The following is a 21,509-nucleotide window of genomic DNA, read 5'->3' as shown; positions in this document are numbered from 1 at the left end:
CACACACTCTATCAACCCACACTCTATCAACCCACACACTCTATCAACCCACACACTCCATCAACCCACACACTCCATCAACCCACACACTCCATCAACCCACACACTCTATCAACCCACACACTCCATCAACCCACACACTCCATCAACCCACACACTCTATCAACCCACACACTCCATCAACCCACACACCCTACCTAGCCTCGCCTAGAACAACTTACAGGTGGAGAATTTTTTTTTTTAAACTACTCTCTCAAAGTATTTGAAATCTTGCTCGACGTAAAAAAATCTGTTTCAAGTTTTCATTTATGTCGGTGTTTTATTTGGGAGGAACATATTAAGATTTACCTGTCTGTTTGGATGGTTGGCAAGTCAGGATGGTGTTTGGATGGTTGGCAAGTCAGGATGGTGTTTGGATGGTTGGCAAATCAGGATGGTGTTTGGATGGTTGGCAAGTCAGGATGGTGTTTGGATGGTTGGCAAATCAGGATGGTGTTTGGATGGTTGGCAAGTCAGGATGGTGTTTGGATGGTTGGCAAATCAGGATGGTGTTTGGATGGTTGGCAAGTCAGAATGGTGTTTGGATGGTTGGCGAATCAGGATGGTGTTTGGATGGTTGGCAAGTCAGTGGTCCGATGTTTTGGTTCTTGACGTCTTTCATGTGGTCCAATGTTTTGGTTGACGTCTTTCATGGGGTCCAATGTTTTGACGTCTTTCATGTGGTCCAATGTTTTGGTTGACGTCTTTCATGTGGTCCAATGTTTTGATTCTTGACGTCTTTCTTGGGGTCCAATGTTTTGACGTCTTTCATGTGGTCCAATGTTTTGGTTGACGTCTTTCATGGGGTCCAATGTTTTGGTTGACGTCTTTCATGGGGTCCAATGTTTTGGTTGACGTCTTTCATGTGGTCCAATGTTTTGGTTGACGTCTTTCATGGGGTCCAATGTTTTGGTTGACGTCTTTCATGGGGTCCAATGTTTTGACGTCTTTCATGTGGTCCAATGTTTTGGTTGACGTCTTTCATGGGGTCCAATGTTTTGGTTCTTGACGTCTTTCATAGGGTCCAATGTTTTGGTTGACGTCTTTCATGGGGTCCAATGTTTTGATTGACGTCTGTCATGGGGTCCAATGTTTTGATTGACGTCTTTCATGGGGTCCAATGTTTTGATTCTTGACGTCTTTCATGAGGTCCAATGTTTTGGTTGACGTCTTTCATGGGGTCCAATGTTTTGATTCTTGACGTCTTTCATGGGGTCCAATGTTTTGGTTGACGTCTTTCATGTGGTCCAATGTTTTGGTTGACGTCTTTCATGGGGTCCAATGTTTTGGTTGACGTCTTTCATGGGGTCCAATGTTTTGATTGACGTCTTTCATGGGGTCCAATGTTTTGACGTCTTTCATGTGGTCCAATGTTTTGGTTGACGTCTTTCATGGGGTCCAATGTTTTGGTTCTTGACGTCTTTCATGGGGTCCAATGTTTTGGTTGACGTCTTTCATGGGGTCCAATGTTTTGATTCTTGACGTCTTTCATGGGGTCCAATGTTTTGGTTGACGTCTTTCATGGGGTCCAATGTTTTGATTCATGACGTCTTTCATGAGGTCCAATGTTTTGGTTGACGTCTTTCATGGGGTCCAATGTTTTGATTCTTGACGTCTTTCATGGGGTCCAATGTTTTGGTTGACGTCTTTCATGTGGTCCAATGTTTTGGTTGACGTCTTTCATGGGGTCCAATGTTTTGGTTGACGTCTTTCATGGGGTCCAATGTTTAGGTTCTTGACGTCTGTCTGACTGGTGGTGGTATGACGTGATCTAACATATAGAAGTGGATATGAGATGTAACAGATTATTGTGTATATATAATACATGTTTAGATTGAATATGGTGAGAATTTGTTTTCTAATTGTTCGCTTAAGGGGTGGGTGGGGTTAAGGTTTAAAATTTTAGAAGTTTCTATAACCAACTTTTTGTAAGATTATTGGATTGACACGTTTGATGGCGTCACAACTGAACGTGTCACAAGTGAACGCGTCACAACTACTAGCGTCCCCAACACTAGCGTCACAACTACTAGCGTCACAATGCTAGCGTCACAACTACTAGCGTCCCCAACACTAGCGTCACAACTGAACGCGTCACAACTGAACGCGTCACAACCAGTAGCGTCACAACTGAACGCGTCACAGCACTAGCGATACTACCACTTGCGTCTGTCAGTGAACTCAAAGCTAGACAGCCAGAACTTTGTATCGACAGCCAGAACTTTGTATCGACAGCCAGACAGCCCGGCAAAAAGTGAGCTGGTTTGATCTGGGCTGTTAATTGGCGGGAACATGACTAATTACAGCTGACGAGCAGGCCTGTAATTAGCTGACATCTCGCGAGTCGCAGAGATTTAAACAATATCGATACCACCGCAGTATCGATACTACTACACACTTTGGAGTTTGCACTAGATATATGGGGCATTTCGTGCTCTTATACACACACACACACACACACACACACATATATATATATATATATATATATATATATATATATATATATATATATATATATATATATATATATATATATATATATATATATATATATATATATATATATATATATATATATATATATATATATATATATATATATATATGCATAAAAAGAGAAAGGCTGTGATCAATGACTGCCAATTTCATTTTGAAGTTAATAACACTGTATCCATGAGAGTGGGAGTGCCTCCAGACACTCCGGAGTGTAGCAACCCCCCCCCCTCTCGCCACGCCACACCCTAACGGGTAGCGTCCTACCTTCAAACCTCGAATGCTGATTTCAGAAAACTATTGCAGGGCGGGGGAGTGGGGGAGGGGGAAAGCTCACATCAGGGGAAAAAAATCGATGGAAATTTCTCCAGTAAAATAAAAGGCTAGGAAACAAAACGGTGGGGGGGGGGGGGTTGGAACTTTAGATGTGACGTGTACTACACAATGGCGGTTTTATTCGGAGAACAAGGCTGTTATATATATATATATATATATATATATATATATATATATATATATATATATATATATATATATATATATATATATATATATATATATATATATATATATATATATATATATATATACAAGCAATGTATACTAGACTTGCTGTGCTGGAGCCTAACTGGTGATTTGAGGAGGGGACCCCACCTCCATAGCCTGTCACTGTTGTACCGAGATCGAATCTTTGTGAGTCGGTCTGTTGTAGGTAGATATTGCTTGAATGGTTCACTCTTATTCAGTGTATTTCACGGGGTCTACTCTTTACGTTCACAAACATCTCAATACTCTTCCAAAAGCACCTCAATGCTCTACAAAAGCACCTAAATACAAACAGCACCTCATGCTCTACAAAAGCACCCAAATCTCCAAGTGCCAGCACCAAAGACAGCCACTGAGAGCAGAAATGTAAAGCGACGCTAACGTCCTAATGGCCGCCATTTAAATCTATAAATACATTCTCACAGGCAAGCATTGCTTCGTTTAATCGAAGGTTCTATTTTTAGCTTTCTACTTCTAGGTCACGTGCGAGCTATTTTTAGAGCACGTTGCATCTTTGTGTGGCGGACAACATATAGCTAAAAACAGAACTTGTTGATTGAAATTCGATCCTCCCCGCTAAGTTTTAATATTACAGCTGGTTTTGTTTCGTTTCATGGCGAACGTTTCAAATTCTCCCCACGCTGCTAATCACGCTAAAGCTCCACACGCCGCTAATCACGCTAACGCTAAAAACAAGTTCCCCTTCCCAGCAATGGTTTTTAAACCGATACTTAAATGTCACGACATCTATCATGTTCCGAGTTTTTGCTCAAGTTTTGACATTCATGCAGCCAATCTGGGCACACTATCGAAAACAGTCGTCTCCCTTCTAAAAATAGACGGCCAATCGTTCTGGTCTAAATCTTTTGTAATTTCTTTTACTGCAGGCTGATGTACAACTTCCTGTTGCTAAAGTACAGGTTTTGTACAGGTTGTCTAGATTTGTGTACACACTTGCAGGTTGTCTAGATTTGTGTACACATTGCAGGCTGTCTAGATTTCTGTATACACATGCAGGTTGTCTAGATTTGTGTATACATTGCAGGCTGTCTAGATTTGTGTATACATTGCAGGTTGTCTAGATTTGTGTATACACATGCAGGTTGTCTAGATTTGTGTATATACTGCAGGTTGTCTAGATTTGTGTACACATTGCAAGTTGTCTAGATTTGTGTATACACTGCAGGTTGTCTAAATTTGTGTATACATAACGTACAAAATCCAGCACATCTGGTTAACGTTGAGCAGAGAATAAAAAAATATATTTGTAGTGTAACAGATTTGTATTCTAGGTCAACGTGACCCAGAATTGATGTTGTTTTCAATTCAACTGATACCAAATACATGTTTTGATTAGCCATATGGGCATGGCATGCATTAGATACAAAGCTGCAGTGAAATGTGCAGGTCATTAGCATCACTTCCTGCTTGAATTTCTTAATGAGGGTCAGCTGTCCACCGCACAGCTTCTGACGTCATCGACCTGGTATTTAACCTAAACCCTAACCCAAACCCAAACCCTAACCCAAACCCAAACCCTAAACCCTAACCTAAACCCTAACCCAAACCCTAACCCAAACCCTAACCCAAACCCTAACCCAAACCTTAACCCAAACCCTAAACCCTAACCTAAACCCTAACCCAAACCTTAACCCAAACCCTAAACCCTAACCTAAACCCTAACCCAAACCCTAACCCAAACCTTAACCCAAACCCTAAACCCTAACCTAAACCCTAACTCAAACCCTAAACCCTAACCCAAACCCTAAACCCTAACCCAAACCCTAAACCCTAACCCAAACCCTAAACCCTAACCTAAACCCTAAACCCAAACCCAAACCCTAAACCCTAACCTAAACCCTAACCCAAACCCTAACCTAAACCCTAACCTAAACCCTAACCTAAACCCTAACCTAAACCCTAACTCAAACCCTAAACCTAACCCAAACCCTAAACCCTAACCTAAACCCTAACCCAAACCCTTAACCTAGCCAGCTCTGAGCTACAACAAACTCAACCTGCTGTCTAAAGCTGTAGTGTGACGTCACTTCCTATATCACATGTCAAATCTTCACTCCCCTTAAATTAAATCAAATCAAATGTTCCCTCGTCTAGCTAGTATTAGACGTCAAATGTTCCCTCGTCTAGCTAGTATGAGACGTCAAATGTTCCCTCGTCTAGCTAGTATCAGACGTCAAATGTTCCCTCGTCTAGCCAGTATCAGACGTCAAATGTTCCCTCGTCTAGCTAGTATCAGACGTCAAATGTTCCCTCGTCTAGCTAGTATTAGACGTCAAATGTTCCCTCGTCTAGCTAGTATCAGACGTCAAATGTTCCCTCGTCTAGCTAGTATGAGACGTCAAATGTTCCCTCGTCTAGCTAGTATCAGACGTCAAATGTTCCCTCGTCTAGCCAGTATCAGACGTCAAATGTTCCCTCGTCTAGCTAGTATCAGACGTCAAATGTTCCCTCGTCTAGCTAGTATTAGACGACAAATGTTCCCTCGTCTAGCTAGTATCAGAAGTCAAATGTTCCCGCGCTCTGACTACCTCAATTTCTTGAGCAGGTAACCAGGTAAACAAATGTTACCTGTGGGCCGCTGTTTACCGACAAGACCCTCATACCTGCTCAATGAACATCCACAAAACTCAAATTCAAAACTGCCAATAAATCAACAGTAGTTTTTGTTTTAGGTGGAGGCACATTTAAGTTGTAGTTTTGTGATGGTATCTTTGTAATGGTTGTACTGCCCATGTTTACAACATTTTTTACTACAATATTTTTTGTACTGATGTGTGTGTTTTTTTTTTTGTATGCATGATGTGTGTGTTGTTGTAAGCATGATGTGTGTGTTGATGTTCACCAAACACATCAGATACCTAGGACGGCGGAATCATCGTTTGATCCACTTGAAATTCTGACCGTGTTTGACATGCATGACTGAACGAGCTATGACGTATCAGACAGGATTTACTCCAGGTGCAGAATTACGCGGAATTGAGGGATTATACTCTGCTGCGGGATTAACTACAGGATTAACGCTGGATTATCTGCAGGTTTTGAACGTAGATGTGGACTTTACTTGTCAAGGATAAGAAGAATTTGACAAGTAACGGTTGCGGCCTGTAATATTTTTTTAAGTCCATGGTCGTTACAAATTGTCGATCGTCGTTACAAATCATCCATGGTCGTAACAAATCGTCGATCGTCGTTACAAATCGTCCATGGTCGTGCTTTAGATATCCTCATCTTTACCTCGTCAGATACGTCAAAATACGTCTGTAACTTTGTTACAACTCAACACCCCCCCTACCCCCTCCCCGTCCCAGGAATTTCCTAGAGTTCCAAAACAAAATCAAACAATGAACGCCGCACCACTTAGCGAAGGCAACAAGCCACGCTTGAACTAAGGGCCAGCAACTAGCAGGAGAACATTTATCGAAGGGGAGTAACTCTCGCTGCTATCAAGATAAACTCCTACGTCTGCTTGATGCACGTGCAGGCCCCATACACCATTGGCTGCCAGACTTTAGCCGTCTGCTTTATCTAAGCCAGGAGCAGACAAACCACGTGATACTGGGGGGGGGGGGGGTACTGGCTTTCTGTTGGTGTGGGGGGGTACTGGCTTTCTGTTTGTGTGGGGGGGGGGGGGGGGTACTGGCTTTCTGTTTGTGTGGGGGGGGGGGGGGTACTGGCTTTCTGTTTGTGTGGGGGGTACTGGCTTTCTGTTGGTGTGTGGGGGGGGTACTGGCTTTCTGCTGGAGGGGGGGGGGTACTGGCTTTCTGTTGGTGTGGGGGGTACTGACTTTCTGTTTGTGTGGGGGGGTACTGGCTTTCTGTTGGTGTGGGGGGGGTACTGGCTTTCTGCTGGTGTGTGGGGGGATACTGGCTTGTGCTGGTGTGTGGAGGGGGGTACTGGCTTTCTGCTGGTGGGGGGGGGGTACTGGCTTTCTGTTGGTGGGGGGGGGGGTACTGGCTTTCTGTTGGTGTGGGGGGGGGGGGCTACTGGCTTTCTGTTGGTGGGGGGGGTACTGGCTTTCTGTTGGTGGGGGGGGGGGGTACTGGCTTTCTGTTGGTGTGGGGGGTACTGACTTTCTGTTGGTGGGGGGGGGGGGTACTGGCTTTCTGTTGGTGTGGGGGGGGGGGTACTGGCTTTCTGTTGGTGTGGGGGGTACTGGCTTTCTGCTGGTGTGGGGGGGGTACTGGCTTTCTGGTGATGTGTTTTATACTTGTGGGTTTTCTAGATAAGGGTTTCTTTTTATTGGTCGTGGGTTTTTATCATGTTGGCTTTTCTGCTGGTTGGTTGTCTGCTGGTGGGTTGTCTGCTGGTTGGTTGTCTGCTGGTTGGTTGTCTGCTGGTAGGTTGTCTGCTGGTTGGTTGTCTGCTGGTTGGTTGTCTGCTGTTTGGTTGTCTGCTGGTAGGTTGTCTGCTGGTTGGTTGTCTGCTGGTTGGTTGTCTGCTGGTAGGTTGTCTGCTGGTGGGTTGTCTGCTGGTTGGTTGTCTGTGTCTCAGTTGTTTGGGCTGTTGTAAGGGGGAGGTGATTGTAACTGACGGGAGATAATTCACTGAGCAAGGGAAGTAATTCACTGAGCAAGGGAAGTAATTCACAGTGTGAGTTAATTCTTTATACATGGGAAATAATTCTTTGTGCGAGAAAGCAACGATAATTCTTGACTTGATTTAGCCATGGCACCTTTCAACATGACATTTATCTGCATGACATCTATCTGCATGACATCTATCAACGTGAGATCTATCAACATGACATCTATCAACGTGACATCTATCAACGTGACCTCTATCAACGTGACATCTATCAACATGACATCTATCAACATGACATCTTTCAACATGACACCTATCAACATGACATCTATCAACATGACATCTATCAACATGACACCTATCAACATGACATCTATCAACATGACATCTATCAACATGACATCTATCAACTTTATAACACACCAACGTACACGCTCATTTGTCAAGATTATGCAACATCTACCCCCCCCCCTCCCCTAACTCGGTGTCCGTGTTTGAAAGACATCGGCGCTCACCTAGAACAGCAAACGTCTCCTGACGATTTGTCTTCCCTCATTCATCCCAATGACGTCATCGTGAGACCGACGATCCTCGGGTCTCGCGTCTATTTTTAGCTCAAGTAGCAGTTTCAAAAATTGATCCCGCTTGAAGCGGAAATGTGGTTAAACTACTGGTTGTGGTTAAACTATTGGCTGTGGCTAAACTATTGGCTGTGGCTAAACTATTGGCTGTGGCTAAACTATTGGCTGTGGCTAAACTATTGGCTGTGGCTAAACTATTGGCTGTGGCTAAACTATTGGTTAAACCTTTTGGCTGTGGCTAAACCATTGGTTAAACCTTTTTGCTGTGGCTAAACCATTGGTTAAACTTTTGGCTGTGGCTAAACCATTGGTTAAACTATTGGCTGTGGCTAAACCATTGGTTAAACTATTGGCTGTGGCTAAACCATTAGTTAAACAATTGGCTGTGGCTAAACCATTGGTTAAACTATTGGCTGTGGCTAAACCATTGGTTAAACTATTGGCTGTGGCTAAACCATTGGTTAAACTATTGGCTGTGGCTAAACCATTGGTTAAACTATTGGCTGTGGCTAAACCATTGGTTAAACTATTGGCTGTGGCTAAACCATTGGTTAAACTATTGGCTGTGGCTAAACCATTGGTTAAACTATTGACTGTGGCTAAACCATTGGTTAAACTATTGGCTGTGGCTAAACCATTGGTTAAACTATTGGCTGTGGCTAAACCATTGGTTAAACTATTGGCTGTGGCTAAACCATTGGTTAAACTATTGACTGTGGCTAAACCATTGGTTAAACTATTGACTTCTCTCAACAAACAAACCGGAACCATTCCGGTGTGCAAAGGTCAAGGTTCGCAACCCAAATATGGCGGCTACTTTCACATTCGCGGTGAGTCTGCTGGATGAGTGTGTGTGTGTGAAGGGGGGGGGGGCGTTTGAGGGGTGTGGGGCGGGTATTTTGTGATTTCAAAGGTTCAAGGACGGGTGAGGTCAATGAAACAAAAATATTTCTGACCTTGAGCATTAGAACGGTGTGACGTAAGATTATTGGCAGACGTGAACATCACATTTAGATTGTCTCACACACACATCACACACACATCAAACACACACATCAAACACACAATCAAATACACACACACCAAACACACATCAAACAAACACACATACCAAACACACACATCAAACACACATCAAACAAATATCAAACGCACACATCAAACACACATCAAACACACACATCACACACACATCAAACACACACACACACATCAAACACACACATCAAACACAAATCAAACACACACATCAAACACACATCAAACAAATATCAAACGCACACATCAAACACACATCAAACACACACATCACACACACATCAAACACAGACATCAAACACACAATCAAACACACACACACCAAACACACATCAAACACACATCAAACACACACATCGAACACACACATCAAACACACACACACCAAACACACATGAAACACACATCAAACACACATCACACACACACACACACACATCAAACACAGACATCAAACACACAATCAAACACACACACACCAAACACACATCACACACATCAAACAAACACACATACCAAACACACACATCAAACACACACACCAAACACACATCAAACACACATCAAACACACACAAATCAAACACACACATCAAACACACAAACACACGATTGAACATCCGACGTATTATTTTTGTAAAACGATGGAATATTTGTATAGAAGACGGAAATTGAGTTTACTGGTAAATATGTTCATTGTTCATTTGTGTAGGGGAGAAAATGTTCACGCTATAATGGCCCCGTGTTGTGTCGTGTTGTGTTCTGTGTGTGTTGTGTTGTGTTGTTGTATGCTGAAAATATCGTATTATACTAAGTCCGTTCTATATTTGAAGTTTGTTTTATATTGAAAATATTTGACAATAAACGTAAAATGAACATGCTGTATTTCGTAAGTTTTGTATGGCCGAAGTAGAAAGCTAGACAAAAGATTGAGATACTTCAGATAGTGTCACAAAAGTAATGTTAACAGTAATAGATTTCTGACGTCATGGAAATGTGAATAATTCACAAGAACGTCACAACGTCACTTGACTCCAACCATGGTTGATTGCGTTTTAAATTTCAGTTCTATAAATAAACCGCATCAAATGACATTAGAACACATCAAATGACATTAGACCACATCAAATGACATTAGACCACATCAACTGACATGTTTTAGACCACATCAAATGACATGTTTTAAATCACATCAAATGACATGTTTTAAGTCACATCAAATGACATGTTTTAAATCACATCAAATGACATGTTTTAGGCCACATCAAATGACATTAGACCACATCAAATGACATTAGACCACATCAAATGAAATGTTTTAAATCACATCAAATGACATTAGACCACATCAAATGACATGTTTTAGATCACATCAAATGACATTAGACCACGTAGACCACATCAAATGACATTAGACCACATCAAATGACATTAGACCACATCAAATGTCATTAGACCACATCAAATGACATTAGACCACGCCAAATGACATTAGACCACATCAAATGACATTAGACCACATCAAATGACATTAGACCACATCAAATGACATTAGACCACATCAAATGACATTACACCACATCAAATGACATTAGACCACATCAAATGACATTAGACCACATCAAATGACATAAGACCACATCAAATGACATTGCTCTGTGAGAGATTGGCGTGGATTTAATTAGTGTCTAATTAAAGAGGCGGGGCAAGGTATGGACATGGTATCAAGATCTCATGTCTCCAAAAGTTCTGAGAGTTTTAAATTCAGCCGGACTCTGGGCAGCTGCGGGGCATTGTGCGCCGTTGACTTGATCTTACGACAACATCAAGCTGTTGTCATTGAAAGTTTAGCCAGTGTGGGAATTTACCTGAAAGTTGACCAGTGTAAAAGTTTAACCTGAAAGTTTTTTAAATGATTAACCATGAGTCAAATTTATTTACAAATCAAGGTTCTTCATATATCTGCCCCATCTCTGCCCCTATCTATCAGATATCTGCCCCATCTCTGCCCCTATCTATCAGATATCTGCCCCATCTCTGCCCCTATTTATCAGATATCTGCCCCACCTCTGCCCCTATCTATCAGATATCTGCCCCATCTCTGCCCCTATCTATCAGATATCTGCCCCATCTCTGCCCCTATCTATCAGATATCTGCCCCATCTCTGCCCCTATCTATCAGATATCTGCCCCATCTCTGCCCCTATCTATCAGATATCTGCCCCATCTCTGCCCCTATCTATCAGATATCTGCCCCATCTCTGCCCCTATCTATCAGATATCTGCCCCTATCTATCAGATATCTGCCCCTATCTATCAGATATCTGCCCCATCTCTGCCCCTATCTAACAGACTCCTGCCACAATACCCTCTAGGCGAATGAAATAAAAAGCTGACCTTTAGGCTGCTCGCTAGTTTCAGTTTGTTTAATTGTCGTTTTAGTTGCCTAGCAACCGGCTCAACTTTTTATTTCCAGTGTTTTTATTCCTTTGATTCAAGCCAATCCTTTAATTAGGTAATTAGGTTAAAATATTTAATTAATATGACAGCGTCGGCTAAAAGTTTTTTTTTTCTAAAGTCTTCAAATCTCTTTTAACTGTCGGAGTTCCATCGCATTCTGTCGTAGACACATTAAGTCTATGTCAACACATTAAGTCTATGTCAACACATTAAGTCTATGTCAACACATTAAGTCTATGTCAACACATTATGTCTCTGTCAACACATTAAGTCTATGTCAACACATTAAGTCTATGTCAACACATTATGTCTATGTTCACACATTATGTCTATGTCAACACATTAAGTCTATGTCAACACATTAAGTCTATGTCAACACATTATGTCTATGTTCACACATTAAGTCTCTGTCAACACATTAAGTCTATGTCAACACATTATGTCTATGTCAACACATTAAGTCTATGTCAACACATTATGTCAACAACACATTAAGTCTATGTTAACACATTACGTCTATGTCAACACATTATGTCTATGTTAACACATTAAGTCTCTGTCAACACATTAAGTCTATGTCAACACATTACGTCTATGTCAACACATTAAGTCTATGTCAACACATTAAGTATATGTCAACACATTAAGTCTATGTCAACACATTAAGTCTATGTCAACACATTAAGTCTATGTCAACACATTATGTCTCTGTCAACACATTATGTCTCTGTCAACACATTATGTCTATGTCAACACATTAAGTCTATGTCAACACATTAAGTCTATGTCAACACATTATGTCTCTGTAAACACATTATGTCTCTGTAAACACATTAAGTCTATGTCAACACATTAAGTCTATGTTAACACATTAAGTCTATGTCAACACATTAAGTCTATGTTAACACATTACGTCTATGTCAACACATTATGTCTATGTTAACACATTAAGTCTCTGTCAACACATTAAGTCTATGTCAACACATTAAGTCTATGTCAACACATTATGTCTATGTCAACACATTATGTCTATGTTAACACATTAAGTCAACAACACACCCAAAATAAACAAAACACCCTCTTTTCCACCATACACACACACCACACCTATTACGTCACTTTCTCCCAAAACACATCGCGTCATCATCCGTATCGGTCATTTACCCAATTAATACGTGATGTAGGACCCAATTAATACGTCTTGTAGGACCCAATTAATACGTTTTGTAGGACCCAATTAATACGTTTTGTAGGACCCAATTAATACGTGATGTAGGACCCAATTAATACGTTTTGTAGGACCCAATTAATACGTGATGTAGGACCCAATTAATACGTTTTGTAGGACCCAATTAATACGTGATGTAGGACCCAATTAATACGTTTTGTAGGACCCAATTAATACGTGATGTAGGACCCAATTAATACGTTTTGTCGGACCCAATTAATACGCTTTGTAGGACCCAATTAATACGTTTTGTAGGACCCAATTAATACGTTTTGTAGGACCCAATTAATACGTGATGTAGGACCCAATTAATACTTTTTGTAGGACCCAATTAATACTTTTTGTAGGACCCAATTAATACATGATGTAGGACCCAATTAATGCATTTTGTAGGACCCAATTAATACGTGATGTAGGATCCAATTAATACTTTTTGTAGGACCCAATTAATACTTTTTGTAGGACCCAATTAATACTTTTGTAGGACCCAATTAATACGTGATGTAGGACCCAATTAATACTTTTTGTAGGACCCAATTAATACGTTTTGTAGGACCCAATTAATACGTTTTGTAGGACCCAATTAATACGTGATGTAGGACCCAATTAATACGTTTTGTAGGACCCAATTAATACGTGATGTAGGACCCAATTAATACGTTTTGTAGGACCCAATTAATACGTGATGTAGGACCCAATTAATACGTTTTGTAGGACCCAATTAATACGTGATGTAGGACCCAATTAATACGTTTTGTAGGACCCAATTAATACGTGATGTAGGACCCAATTAATACGTTTTGTCGGACCCAATTAATACGCTTTGTAGGACCCAATTAATACGTTTTGTAGGACCCAATTAATACGTTTTGTAGGACCCAATTAATACGTGATGTAGGATCCAATTAATACTTTTTGTAGGACCCAATTAATACTTTTTGTAGGACCCAATTAATACGTGATGTAGGACCCAATTAATACGTTTTGTAGGACCCAATTAATACGTGATGTAGGACCCAATTAATACTTTTTGTAGGACCCAATTAATACGTGATGTAGGACCCAATTAATACGTTTTGTAGGACCCAATTAATACGTGATGTAGGACCCAATTAATACGTTTTGTAGGACCCAATTAATACGTGATGTAGGACCCAATTAATACGTTTTGTAGGACCCAATTAATACGTGATGTAGGACCCAATTAATACGTTTTGTCGGACCCAATTAATACGCTTTGTAGGACCCAATTAATACGTTTTGTAGGACCCAATTAATACGTTTTGTAGGACCCAATTAATACGTGATGTAGGATCCAATTAATACTTTTTGTAGGACCCAATTAATACTTTTTGTAGGACCCAATTAATACATGATGTAGGACCCAATTAATGCGTTTTGTAGGACCCAATTAATACGTGATGTAGGACCCAATTAATACTTTTTGTAGGACCCAATTAATACTTTTTGTAGGACCCAATTAATACTTTTGTAGGACCCAATTAATACGTGATGTAGGACCCAATTAATACTTTTTGTAGGACCCAATTAATACTTTTGTAGGACCCAATTAATACGTTTTGTAGGACCCAATTAATACGTGTTGTAGGACCCAATTAATACGTGACGTAGGACCCAATTAATACGTAATGTAGGACCCAATTAATACTTTTTGTAGGACCCAATTAATACATGATGTCGGACCCAATTAATACTTTTTGTAGGACCCAATTAATACTTTTTGTAGGACCCAATTAATACTTTTGTAGGACCCAATTAATACGTGATGTAGGACCCAATTAATACTTTTTGTAGGACCCAATTAATACGTTTTGTAGGACCCAATTAATACGTTTTGTAGGACCCAATTAATACGTGATGTAGGACCCAATTAATACGTTTTGTAGGACCCAATTAATACGTGATGTAGGACCCAATTAATACGTTTTGTAGGACCCAATTAATACATGATGTAGGACCCAATTAATACGTTTTGTAGGACCCAATTAATACTGATGTAGGACCCAATTAATACGTTTTGTAGGACCCAATTAATACGTGATGTAGGACCCAATTAATACGTTTTGTCGGACCCAATTAATACGCTTTGTAGGACCCAATTAATACGTTTTGTAGGACCCAATTAATACGTTTTGTAGGACCCAATTAATACGTGATGTAGGACCCAATTAATACTTTTTGTAGGACCCAATTAATACTTTTTGTAGGACCCAATTAATACATGATGTAGGACCCAATTAATGCGTTTTGTAGGACCCAATTAATACGTGATGTAGGACCCAATTAATACTTTTTGTAGGACCCAATTAATACTTTTTGTAGGACCCAATTAATACTTTTGTAGGACCCAATTAATACGTGATGTAGGACCCAATTAATACTTTTTGTAGGACCCAATTAATACTTTTGTAGGACCCAATTAATACGTTTTGTAGGACCCAATTAATACTTTTGTAGGACCCAATTAATACGTGATGTAGGACCCAATTAATACGTGATGTAGGACCCAAATCAGCACCATATGTAGGACTCATCAGGACCTGGGAGGACCCAATTAGGACCAGACTGTCGCTAATTGGACAGGATGTACTGTCTACGTCAGCTAAATACTGCAGGAACTAGCGTCTCATTAGCGGACCGGGGGGGGGGAGTGTTGCAATCGTTGCCTGGGCTTAAATGACGTCATGGATAAAAGATGGAAACTGTCGTGTCGGGATTTCAACTTGTGTACCCCCCCCCCCCCCACATACACACATGTACCCCCCACACACATGTACCCCCCCACACACACACACATGTACCCCACACAACATGACACACATGTTGACCGTTGTTGTTTTTCTCCCCAGACCTGACGTCAGATGTGTGGGACTGCTGGGATATGTGGACAGGATAAGCGGGATATGTCACACACACACAGTCAGATAAACACACAGACACATAAGGTGAGTCATACTGTGTCTAGATGACTTGAAACAGACGATGTGCATGACTTAAGTCAAGTGTAGACCTGGTCATATGTCCCTGCACGTGTGACTTTACCACACCACACCCACACAACACCCACACCACACCCACACCACGCACACACCACACCCACACCACGCCCACACCACACCCACACCACACCACACCCACACCACACCCACACAACACCCACACCACACCCACACCACACCCACACAACACCCACACCACACCCATACCACGCACACACCACACCCACACCACGCACACCACACCCACACCACACCCACACAACACACCCACACCACACCCACACCACACCACACCCACACCACATCAAACATACCACACCCACACCAAGAACACACCACACCCACACCACGCACATCACACCCACACCACACCACACCCACACCACACCCACACCACGCACATCACACCCACACCACACCACACCCTCACCACACCCACACCACGCACATCACACCCACACCACACCACACCCACACCACACCCACACCACATCACACCCACACCACACCCACACCACACCCACACCCACACCACGCACACCACACCCACACCACACCCATACCACGCACACACCACACCCACACCACACCCACACCACGCACACACCACACCCACACAACACACCCACACCACACCCACACCACGCACACATCACACCCACACCACATCAAACATACCACACCCACACCAAGAACACACCACACCCACACCACGCACACCACACCCACACCACACCCACACCACATCAAACATACCACACCCACACCAAGAACACACCACACCCACACCACGCACATCACACCCACACCACACCCACACCCACACCACGCACATCACACCCACACCACACCCACACCACATCAAACATACCACACCCACACCAAGAACACACCACACCCACACCACGCACATCACACCCACACCACACCCACACCACACCCACACCACATCACGCACACACCACACCCACACCACACCCACACCACACCCACACCCACACCACGCACACCACATCCACACGACGCACACACCACACCCACACCACGCACAAAGCACACCCACACCACGCACACACACACATCGGAACCTCACCCACACCCACACCACACCCACACACATCGGAACCTCACCCACACTCACACCACACCCACACAAACATGGGAAACTCACCCACACCACACACAAATAACTACATCACTCCACTTATCCAAACCCACCCCCACACCCCACCCAAAGGTCACCCATCCCCAACTCTACTCACCCCCTCCCCTCAGCCACCAGCCCGTGCAAACAAAGACTGCCCCACCAACTACCACCGGGCAGAATGAGGGCACATAGAGGGCAGATTGTGCAACTCGTGTGCAGGCCCACTTTGAGGATCTCCCGAGGAGGGGGGAGGGCGGGGGCCGGGTAGATCAAAGCCTAACAAGATTACTTGTCAGGCTGATTTATCTGCCCCTAGCTTGGATATCTCCATCAACCAGCCTGAAATTAGATTCCGTCCTGACAACAGACCTCCATTGTTACCCCACCCCCCACCCCATCCACCCCCACCCCCCACTGCACGCCTCCCTCCTCGCTCACGTTTGGAAGGGAGGCAGCACGTCTCTGGGACGTCTCTTGGACGTCTCTGGGACGTGCACAGACTGACAAAATATCCTTTATGGCTCTTGTGGTTAACTCTGTTGGTAGATGTGGAGGGAGGGGGGGGGGGGGGTCAGACACTCCACTGTTGGTAGATGTGGGGGTCAGACACTGTTGGTAGATGTGAGGGTCAGACACTCCACTGTTGGTAGATGTGGGGGTCAGACACTCCACTGTTGGTAGATGTGGGGGTCAGACACTGTTGGTAGATGTGGGGGTCAGACACTCCACTGTTGGTAGATGTGAGGGTCAGACACTCCACTGTTGGTAGATGTGGGGGTCAGACACTCCACTGTTGGTAGATGTGGGGGTCAGACACTGTTGGTAGATGCGGGGGTCAGACACTCCACTGTTGGTAGATGTGGGGGTCAGACACTCCACTGTTGGTAGATGTGGGGGTCAGACACTGTTGGTAGATGCGGGGGTCAGACACTCCACTGTTGGTAGATGTGGGGGTCAGACACTCCACTGTTGGTAGATGTGAGGGTCAGACACTCCACTGTTGGTAGATGTGGGGGTCAGACACTCCACTGTTGGTAGATGTGGGGGTCAGACACTGTTGGTAGATGTGGGGGTCAGACACTCCACTGTTGGTAGATGTGGGGGTCAGACACTGTTGGTAGATGTGGGGGTCAGACACTGTTGGTAGATGTGGGGGTCAGACACTGTTGGTAGATGTGGGGGTCAGACACTGTTGGTAGATGTGGGGGTCAGACACTGTTGGTAGATGTGGGGGTCAGACACTGTTGGTAGATGTGGGGGTCAGACACTCCACTGTTGGTAGATGTGGGGGTCAGACACTGTTGGTAGATGTGGGGGTCAGACACTCCACTGTTGGTAGATGTGGGGGTCAGACACTGTTGGTAGATGTGGGGGTCAGACACTCCACTGTTGGTAGATGTGGGGGTCAGACACTGTTGGTAGATGTGGGGGTCAGACACTGTTGGTAGATGTGGGGGTCAGACACTGTTGGTAGATGTGGGGGTCAGACACTGTTGGTAGATGTGGGGGTCAGACACTGTTGGTAGATGTGGGGGTCAGACACTCCACTGTTGGTAGATGTGGGGGTCAAACACTGTTGGTAGATGTGGGGGTCAGACACTGTTGGTAGATGTGGGGGTCAGACACTCCACTGTTGGTAGATGTGGGGGTCAGACACTCCACTGTTGGTAGATGTGGGGGTCAGACACTCCACTGTTGGTAGATGTGGGGGTCAGACACTGTTGGTAGATGTGGGGGTCAGACACTGTTGGTAGATGTGGGGGTCAGACACTGTTGGTAGATGTGGGGGTCAGACACTGTTGGTAGATGTGGGGGTCAGACACTGTTGGTAGATGTGGGGGTCAGACACTGTTGGTAGATGTGGGGGTCAGACACTGTTGGTAGATGTGGGGGTCAGACACTCCACTGTTGGTAGATGTGGGGGTCAGACACTGTTGGTAGATTTGGGGGTCAGACACTGTTGGTAGATGTGGGGGTCAGACACTCCACTGTTGGTAGATGTGGGGGTCAGACACTGTTGGTAGATGTGGGGGTCAGACACTCCACTGTTGGTAGATGTGGGGGTCAGACACTGTTGGTAGATGTGGGGGTCAGACACTGTTGGTAGATGTGGGGGTCAGACACTGTTGGTAGATGTGGGGGTCAGACACTGTTGGTAGATGTGGGGGTCAGACACTCCACTGTTGGTAGATGTGGGGGTCAGACACTCCACTGTTGGTAGATGTGGGGGTCAGACACTGTTGGTAGATGTGGGGGTCAGACACTGTTGGTAGATGTGGGGGTCAGACACTCCACTGTTGGTAGATGTGGGGGTCAGACACTGTTGGTAGATGTGGGGGTCAGACACTGTTGGTAGATGTGGGGGTCAGACACTGTTGGTAGATGTGGGGGTCAGACACTGTTGGTAGATGTGGGGATCAGACACTGTTGGTAGATGTGGGGGTCAGACACTGTTGGTAGATGTGGGGGTCAGACACTGTTGGTAGATGTGGGGGTCAGACACTGTTGGTAGATGTGGGGGTCAGACACTGTTGGTAGATGTGGGGGTCAGACACTCCACTGTTGGTAGATGTGGGGGTCAGACACTGTTGGTAGATGTGGGGGTCAGACACTGTTGGTAGATGTGGGGGTCAGACACTCCACTGTTGGTAGATGTGGGGGTCAGACACTCCACTGTTGGTAGATGTGGGGGGTCAGACACTGTTGGTAGATGTGGGGGTCAGACACTGTTGGTAGATGTGGGGGTCAGACACTGTTGGTAGATGTGGGGGTCAGACACTGTTGGTAGATGTGGGGGTCAGACACTGTTGGTAGATGTGGGGGTCAGACACTGTTGGTAGATGTGGGGGTCAGACACTGTTGGTAGATGTGGGGGTCAGACACTGTTGGTAGATGTGGGGGTCAGACACTGTTGGTAGATGTGGGGGTCAGACACTGTTGGTAGATGTGGGGGTCAGACACTCCACTGTTGGTAGATGTGGGGGTCAAACACTGTTGGTAGATGTGGGGGTCAGACACTGTTGGTAGATGTGGGGGTCAGACACTCCACTGTTGGTAGATGTGGGGGTCAGACACTCCACTGTTGGTAGATGTGGGGGTCAGACACTCCACTGTTGGTAGATGTGGGGGTCAGACACTGTTGGTAGATGTGGGGGTCAGACACTGTTGGTAGATGTGGGGGTCAGACACTGTTGGTAGATGTGGGGGTCAGACACTGTTGGTAGATGTGGGGGTCAGACACTGTTGGTAGATGTGGGGGTCAGACACTGTTGGTAGATGTGGGGGTCAGACACTGTTGGTAGATGTGGGGGTCAGACACTCCACTGTTGGTAGATGTGGGGGTCAGACACTGTTGGTAGATTTGGGGGTCAGACACTGTTGGTAGATGTGGGGGTCAGACACTCCACTGTTGGTAGATGTGGGGGTCAGACACTGTTGGTAGATGTGGGGGTCAGACACTCCACTGTTGGTAGATGTGGGGGTCAGACACTGTTGGTAGATGTGGGGGTCAGACACTGTTGGTAGATGTGGGGGTCAGACACTGTTGGTAGATGTGGGGGTCAGACACTGTTGGTAGATGTGGGGGTCAGACACTCCACTGTTGGTAGATGTGGGGGTCAGACACTCCACTGTTGGTAGATGTGGGGGTCAGACACTGTTGGTAGATGTGGGGGTCAGACACTGTTGGTAGATGTGGGGGTCAGACACTCCACTGTTGGTAGATGTGGGGGTCAGACACTGTTGGTAGATGTGGGGGTCAGACACTGTTGGTAGATGTGGGGGTCAGACACTGTTGGTAGATGTGGGGGTCAGACACTGTTGGTAGATGTGGGGATCAGACACTGTTGGTAGATGTGGGGGTCAGACACTGTTGGTAGATGTGGGGGTCAGACACTGTTGGTAGATGTGGGGGTCAGACACTGTTGGTAGATGTGGGGGTCAGACACTGTTGGTAGATGTGGGGGTCAGACACTCCACTGTTGGTAGATGTGGGGGTCAGACACTGTTGGTAGATGTGGGGGTCAGACACTGTTGGTAGATGTGGGGGTCAGACACTCCACTGTTGGTAGATGTGGGGGTCAGACACTCCACTGTTGGTAGATGTGGGGGGTCAGACACTGTTGGTAGATGTGGGGGTCAGACACTGTTGGTAGATGTGGGGGTCAGACACTGTTGGTAGATGTGGGGGTCAGACACTGTTGGTAGATGTGGGGGTCAGACACTGTTGGTAGATGTGGGGGTCAGACACTGTTGGTAGATGTGGGGGTCAGACACTGTTGGTAGATGTGGGGGTCAGACACTGTTGGTAGATGTGGGGGTCAGACACTGTTGGTAGATGTGGGGGTCAGACACTGTTGGTAGATGTGGGGGTCAGACACTGTTGGTAGATGTGGGGGTCAGACACTGTT

At 44.6% G+C, this 21,509-nt stretch overlaps 1 long non-coding RNA gene across 1 annotated transcript in view; it reads left to right on the top strand.

Annotated features, from left to right (window-relative positions):
• Positions 1-21,509, top strand: part of LOC131954102 (uncharacterized) — a 71,488-nt gene that overhangs the window by 34,067 nt on the left and 15,912 nt on the right. Inside the window, exon 2 of the long non-coding RNA XR_009388734.1 lies at positions 15,804-15,899. This is a non-coding gene — a long non-coding RNA (uncharacterized LOC131954102). The remainder of the gene's footprint in view (positions 1-15,803; positions 15,900-21,509) is intronic.

The sequence above is a fragment of the Physella acuta genome, unplaced genomic scaffold, assembly GCF_028476545.2.
Source record: "Physella acuta isolate Inbredline_101_S28 unplaced genomic scaffold, ASM2847654v3 ptg000972l, whole genome shotgun sequence".
Taxonomy (NCBI): Eukaryota; Metazoa; Mollusca; class Gastropoda; family Physidae; genus Physella; species Physella acuta.
Note: the sequence above shows the minus strand (reverse complement) of the source record. Positions and strands in the feature narration are given on the sequence as shown.